Source organism: Tachypleus tridentatus, chromosome 13 (assembly GCF_004210375.1).
Source record: "Tachypleus tridentatus isolate NWPU-2018 chromosome 13, ASM421037v1, whole genome shotgun sequence".
Classification (NCBI taxonomy): Eukaryota; Metazoa; Arthropoda; class Merostomata; order Xiphosura; family Limulidae; genus Tachypleus; species Tachypleus tridentatus.
In genome coordinates, this window is record NC_134837.1 from 128,594,242 (window position 1) to 128,602,595 (window position 8,354).

Sequence of the window (8,354 nt, forward strand, 5' to 3'; positions counted from 1 at the left end):
TACAATATGGAAATGTTTCAAATCCATCCTACCCAACCCCGTTATTTTGAAATTAAAATAAATTCTTCCAAACTATTTTATTTTTAATACAATAAAACATTTATATTTAATATAAATTTCTCAATTAAGAAACTTAATTGAGAAATCCTTTGATCATAATTTGAAAATCTATATCCCGGTCTTAAGAGTTATCGTTTTTTTATTTGTGCAAATTTTCCTGAATATATTTTATGGATTGGATATTTACATAACGTTTTCTAAAGCTGTCGCTTTTGAAACCTCTTAGCCTCACCAGTGGTCCTTCTTTTGTGGTCCTTGTTCAATACATTTATATTAGCTGGGAGGAATGACACAATCGTAAAGAATTCACAACGAGATTTGATTAACACGAGTGTTGTAACGTAAGTACGCCTAAGGAAAATACAGTGACAGAGAAACTCCTACTTGTTGCTATAGCAACTAGCAAGTTGTATAAGGTTTCTTTTCTGAAGCTGGGTATCGTCGAATTATTTACACGTGCAGTGCGTGGAATTATTCTGACCATTCGACTGTAGCTTTTGAAAGTCATAAAGTTACAGAGCATTTACTCGTAATATATTAATCAGGCCACTCCAACAAAGTTAGCCCCGGCATGGCCAAGCGCGTTAAGGCGTGCGACTCGTAATCCGAGGGTCGTGCGTTCGCATCCCCGTCGCGTCAAACATGATCGCCCTTTCAGTGACGGTCAATCCCACTATTCGTTGGTAAAAGAGTAGCCCAAGTGTTGGCGCTCTAGTCTTACACTGCAAAATTAGGGACGGCTAGCACTGAAGTACCACATAGAAAAATAATAAAACGTGTAGATGCATCACAGCAACAAACAACAAATTAACCTCACTAATTAATTATAAAACTATAAAGAATAGTTAAAGTTACTAACATTGCATATCAGAACCAGTAAATGCTTTATTGTTTTACTCTAGGATTTTTATTCATACCATCATAAAACTTTCTTGGCTTCAAATTAGTTTTATAAATTTCCTTATTTCTGTAGTGTTAAAATAGTACTTCATTGTTGCATATAAACTATTAATGTTTGAGCATAAAGTACCTTATATGTATAATAAAAGTTCAACAGCAGTTTGTTGGTTGAGCAGAGCTGACTTCTTTTTTTTTTTTTTTTTTTGACAGTCACAAGTCTAGTTCTTAACATCATCTTCTTCTCGGTCCTTCCAGATATTCCAACACATCTTTAACGCAAAGTGTTAGGCCCGGTATGACCACGTGGGTTAAGGCGTTCGACTAATAATCCGAGGGTCGAGTGTTCAAATCCCTGTCGCACCAAACATGCTCGCCCTTTCAGCCGTTGGGCATTGTAATGTGACGATCAATCCCACCATTCGTTGATAAAAGAGTAGTTCAAGAGTTGGCGATGAGTGGTGATGACTAGCTACCTTCCCTGTAGACTTACACTGCTAAATTAGGGACGGGTAGCGCAGATAGCCCTCGTGTAGCTTCGTGCGAAATTAAAAAACAAACAAAACCAATAAGTGTTGCGTTTATTGAGTACATATTAAAGAATGTTTCAGTTGTTGTGAATTTTAGAATTACTGTGTCCTTTCCTCCTCCCCTCTAATCTTTGTCCCTCACTTGTACAGTGCTAACTCTACGGATTTACAACGTTAAATCAGGTGTTAGATTCCCCTCAGTGGACACAGCAGATAGCCAGATGTAGTTTCGCTATATGAAAAACACACACCTCTCTTTTTTATTATTGTAGAATCGATCTAAGCGCCCTCACACGTAGGGCAGCGAATTTCATAATCTGCACAACTTTTATGTTGAGAACTTATCCTATCTTTAACTAGGAACAGATTTTGAAGCCTTGTGAAAGATTTTAACATACATTGTAACGTCATTTAGGAAAATAATTTTTTTTGACTGGGTTTCATTTCTTCTTGCTGTGAATGGAGTGAACACTAGTATTCAGGAGAACTACAATACTTGCATTTGAGGAACATCGAAATTAATAACTGTGGGACTAGAAAGGCGCTTCAGTATATTCTCAGTAGTGAGTTCAACAAACTGACTTGAAAATCAATCTGTGTTCGACATTGACTTCAATTTATTCAGCTCTTGCGAGAAAGGCTCGGACATGTTGGTAATCCTACGAACACGACGCACGAGAAATTTCTAAAAATCAAGGAAAGAGATTGTTACCTAGGAACTGGATAAAAAATAGTGTTGTTATTTTATAAAGAGTAGGCTATGTTGAAGAGATCAACTAGGTTGTTAATGACATTACAACGTTTTCAAATTTTACTACTTATCCAACTGTTACCGAAGAAAATAGATTGATACGTTATTTGTTGAACCTGAAGAAACAATATGTTGTTGGTAAAAGAGCCTATAACTATATTAGACCAGTAGGTTCTCATGCAAATTATCTGTATGAATTACCAAATATTCACAAACCTAGGGAAGATAATAAAAGAACACAGTATTCTCAAGACAGTATTAAAACTTTTATTAAAAAATGTAGAGAACAACGTTTCAGCCATGGGGGGGATTAAAATGTGATGGTCAATCCCACTATTCGTTGGTAAAAGTGTAGCCCAAGAGTTGGCGGTGGGTGGTGATGACTAGCTGCCTTCCCTCTAGTCTTACACTGCTAAATTAGGGATGACTAGCGCAGATGGCCCTCGTGTAGCTTTGAGCGAAATTCAAAACAAACAAATCCTTAATTATATATATGTAGAAACGGCTCGTTTGGGTTGAGAAAATTTTTCCATTTTTCTACTTGTTTCTCCAATATAGAAGTCGTGGCAGTTATCACACTGTATTTTATAAATAATGTTGGTGTAGTGTTTGTCAGTGCAGTTTTCTTTCTTTGTGAACCTGACGATGACCTTAGAAGGTCGAAACGTTGTTCACTCCTTTACGTAAAAAATTTTCTCAACCCAAACCAGCCCGTTTTTACATATATATTTTTCTCTACAAGTAGGTTTTCTCGATATCACTGAAACCCTTAACTACTATTTAGTCTCGTATTTAAATACTGATTCGGAAAATCTTCCAACGACTAATGTATGCGAAAGTCCTAGCCATTCTAGTACTACTTTTATAAGTTTATTTAATTCTAACGTCTCGAATCTTTCAACTAACGTCTAAATTAAAACAGTGAAAATATAGTTTTTTCATGGCACTTTTCGGTTCCATAATAAAATAATATTAAATATTATAACCTAACATAACACAACATTTAACAACAGCAAGGGAAGTTTTGGTCCATCTAGACTGCCCTGTCCACTAAATTAAACTAAACACTAAAAACAAAAATCCGCTACTTATAATACAAATGCTTATCGATGTTTCCCTTAAATACCCTTAAATTAACCGTATCTACCTCATCTGAAGGTAAACCATTCCAAAAGCGAAACACTCTGTTAGAAATAAAGCTAACTTAGCTGAAGATGACTTCTACCCTGGCAAAATTTCTGTGCCCTACTTTTACCATTCTCTGAATTAAAATCGATAAAAGAAGAGATGTCAACACTATTAATTCCCTTTAAAATCTTAAACACCTCAATTAGACTTCCTCTAATTTCTCCTTTTCAAAGCTGTTAACAATCATTTTTGGCAAGTCCAAGCCAAGTCACAAGTCATTGAGGTCACGTCGTAAGTCAAGTCATCAGTCATTTTGCCCAAGTCACAAGTCAAGTTATAATGCTGAAATGTGTTTTTGGACTAACCAAATGTTCTATAAGAGAGAAAATTCATTTTGTTTTTTTCTTAGGTGGTTATGAAAGCCACAACAATGTTTGTTTCTACACGGGCTTATTAATAGTTTGTTTGAAGGGAATTTTTTCTAATCTATGCGGAAGCAATCACAGCATATAATTTATCTTCACAAACCGTTACAATTTTAAAATATTAGCTGAGACAGCATTTTTCACGAAGCTTAGCCCTATGAGAGCGCATAATGATGTTTCTATGACTGAGCAATCGTTAAATGGAAGAACTAGAAGTGAGAATAGTCAGCATTCTCACAGCTATTGGAAACAACCTGGAGAAATTGTTCTTGTTCACCAACCAGAAATGAAGAGATGCCCTGGGACTTCCTTATTGAAATTCTGGCACACCTCGAAGTGTTTGCTGAGTGGTGAAAATACAGATGATTTAGAAACCCCACCCCAGAGTATGTTGCTTTTGTACCCCTACAAAAAGTCGAGGGACCTTTTCATGTAGAATGCCTTCCTCATTGCTACTGGTATCGTTTTCTACCAGTGCTATGCTGGCCTGAGGCATGATCAGATCTGTATAACGAATATATGGAAGAAAATCCAAAATAAAACAAATTTAAGTTAAATTGTCATGCATATATTGTTTCTAACCTGACCTAATCTAATTATTATTATACTCAATGAACATGAATCATCATCACTGAAGTTTTTTTATAAATTGTAGGCTAATATTTAGCATGTTATTCATAAGAAAATATACATTTCATGTTTATAGATCATAAAGTCTAAATATATTGATGGGTCATATTTAATCATTCTTAAGTTTAACTTCATTGGATCACTTCAGATCACATTTACAGTGTACACAAAACAACTAATATCAATTGTCATTCAATTTACATCAAATATTTTTAAAATGCAATCGGAGCCATTCAGCATTTCTTTTTTCTTTTAAGGGGATTTTAGGCATCTTATCTTTTACATTAGTTTTTTATTCAAAACAAATTAATTTTCTAAAATTAGCTCACACTTCACTTCCAGATCTCAAACAGCTATTGATTATATTTACCTTTTGTAAGCTTCTTGACCTTGTCCCTCACCTCTTCTGATTCTAAGACATTATGTATAAGAGATAAATGTGATCACTAAATGGTACATTGGCAGTTTCCCGGGTTGATTCTGTTATTTATGCAGTGAAAACAATTTCTTGGAATCTGTTCCACAATGAGTTTTTGTGGGCTCTGATTAAGTCATTCAGGTACCGAACATTGACCAACATGTCATGCAGATGACGGTTTAACGACAACTCACAGTACAGAAGAGGACTTATGGTGAAACCCTGCTCTCCTTGCGTCAAATGACTATTTCAAGGAAAGGTTCCAAGATGGTGACTAGTTCTTGCAACTGCAATGCAGTAAAGTACACAATTTTGAATCTTTACTCTTGGCAAGGTTCATTCATTTTGTTACCTTCAGCCCATCTGACAATACCAGTTGCATAACGTATGTAAAACACTGCAGGCGTTGTTTCTGGCAGTTTCTGGTCATTTCCACATCTACATCTTTCTGGTCTTCTTCCTCAAGCTCTTCCCATAAACTGTCATCATCAAGATCATCAGCACCATCCATTGTTCTAGGGAAGCACGGAATGAATGCATTATTCATGTTTGACACATTGTCATGTATAATGTAGTCCAGTTTGTTCTTTATTACATATAACTCACAGATGGCTTCAAACACCTCATTGATTTCCTTTCTTGTGTGGGAAGCTGTGAATCTGCTACAGCTTAACAGGTACAACCTTAGGTTCGTTGTAGACTTCTTCAGTTCATTTGGACGGGCAGTCACACCAACGAAACCTCTCACATATCTGTCTAGCTAGATGTCTACGGTGGAAAAAATCCAGAACGTTTCTTGTAGTTGGTCCTTGATGAGGTGTTGTTGTTTTATGTGTGCTTGTGTGTTTTCTTATAGCAAAGCCACATTGAGCTATCTGCTGAGCCCACCGAGGGGAATCGAACCCCTGATTTTAGCGTTGTAACTCCGTAGACATACCGCTATACTAGCAGGGGGCATTGTTGTTTTATAACCACGTCACTTATGTCAGACGACTCTGTTCCTCTATACTTGGATTATACTTGTTATCTAAAATGCCTATGAAATGACGAAAATTATCATATTTATTCATTGATAGTGGCATCTCGCAGTTAATAATAAGATCATATGCAATTGGTTCAGTAATGGTTCACTACTGGGAATATGATGCCCCATACACAGAGACTGGGTTAGTTACGAAGAATGTTACTGATCCCTGACTTTGATCTGTAAATCCGACTCTTGTCTTTGAGCTATAGTACTCTTTATATCTGGGGAAGGATTTAATAAAAACAAATCATTTCAAGTATTTAAAATCTAAACAAAAACCACCTAAGGTGAGATGGGGACAAGTTTGTGAAAACTTTAACATCTTTTTAAATAGGTCATAAAAAGTAAACCTTGATGGTTTGTTTGTTTTTGGTTTTGAATTTCGCGCAAAGCTACTTGAGGGCTATCTGCGCTAGCCGTCTCTAATTTAGCAGTGTAAGACTAGAGGAAAGGCAGCTAGTTATCACCACCCACCGCCAACTCTTGGACTACTCTTTTACCAACGAATGGTGGGATTTACTATCACATTATAACGCCCCCACGGCTAAAAAGGCGAGCATGTTTGGTGCGACGGGGATGCGAACTCGCCACCCTCAGATTACGAGTTGCACGCCTTAACCCACCTGGCCATGCCAGGCCAAAACCTTGATGAACGAGTGTGACTGGCACCTATGGACAGTGTAATGTTAATTCAAATCAATCATAAACTTTTCAAATGGGATAAAATGTGAGTTGTTGTTGTTTTTTTTGCCAATCTGACCTTTGAATTTTGATGTCTGATTTACATTCATTTTGACATCAAAAATCTTGTTTTGTTTCCTTAAGCTCTACAGTGCTTTCAATAATTCCATCGAAACTGGGTATCTTTCATGAATAATTGATACGATCACCATTAATATATTAATTATGTAAATATATCACATGATTATATTTATATTTCAACAACAAACAGTTATTAATTTATGGATTACGAACACTTAAAAACAAGCTTCAAGTTTTTATTGTAGTGCCTCTTGGTAACGAGATAAGACAACATCATGTCAACTCACAACATAACTAAAAGAAATATATAAATATAAAAATTGGGGGTATTGCTCACTTTTTCTTTTTTTTAAATCTCCAAATCACAATTCGACTGTCATTTCCATTTTTTAAATCCAATATCACATACCTATTCGGTCCTCTTCTCTTTAAATCTGACATTTATCGAATTTTTCTTTTTTCATGGGCGGTGGTAGAAATAAGGTCCTTCAATGTGCATCTTAAATTATAACACTATGTTACAAAAGTTTACTTTTTTTTTGTTTCTGGGCAAAAAGTGTTTTTCCCAGTTACTTATGCCTAAAGTAAATGAAAAAGACCTATTTTTCTCTTCAAACTTTGCTTTTGTGACGTGGGTAATGAAATTTTCAAATTTACCCATTTTCCTGAACATTCAAGGTAGATTCAGTGCTGAGTAGCTTATAGAGAATTTTCTTGAACATGCAAAAATTTTCAAGAACTTTCTAGAATGTTGTACAACTTACGAGAATTTTCAAGAACTTTCTAGAATGTTGTACAACTTACGAGAATTTTCAAGAACTTTCTAGAATGTTGTACAACTTACGAGAATTTTCAAGAACTTTCCATAGTAATATATATACAGGAGCTCACCACTCACCACTTCAGTTTAGTTCCAGCTGACTAAGTTAACACATACACCTATCTGATTTTATCATAGATGGCATCAAGAAGCTGCAAGTGTTCTCCTATGTATTTGACCAATTTATGAAGACAAGAGCGAAAGAGCAAAAAAGTACTCTGTTACAAGCATCTGCTAAAATGTGTGTAGCCTACAAGTCATATTTTGGCATGCTTGTCAGAGATCAAGACAAACCCTGGGCATCTCATTTCATCTGCGAGCACTGCAAAAGACTATAGAAGGTAAGATGGACAATTTTTGCTTGTTTGAAAAGTAAGATTTTATATTATACAAATTTTAGACCTTTTAAAATTATAATTTATTTTGATTATTTTTTTAATTTTCAATAGTATATAAAAAATATCACATATGAAATATTTTGCACGAACCTCTTACACATTAGTTGTGGATGAAATAAATTTATTCTTCATAATAACAATTTTATTTTGCTCTTTTGCAGGATGGTACAGAGGGGAAAAGAGAGCCATGAAGTTCGCTATTCCAAGAATTTGGCGTGAACTCACTGACCACTCAAACAATTTCTACTTCTGCATGGTGAACCATTCCAAACGTCGAGCTGGCAAGAATGCATCTGCTATCATGTATCAGGACCTTCCATCATCCATCGCCCCGGTGCCACACTGCCCTGAGTTCTCTGTACCCACTCCACCAGAGAGGAAGCAGCCATCCTCAGAAGAGAACAGCAAATCAGAAGAGTAGGTAGACATTGAAGATCTAAATTACAATTTCAGAGGTGCAGCTGATGAGAGAAACCCATACTACTGCAACCAAAGAGACATCAATGAC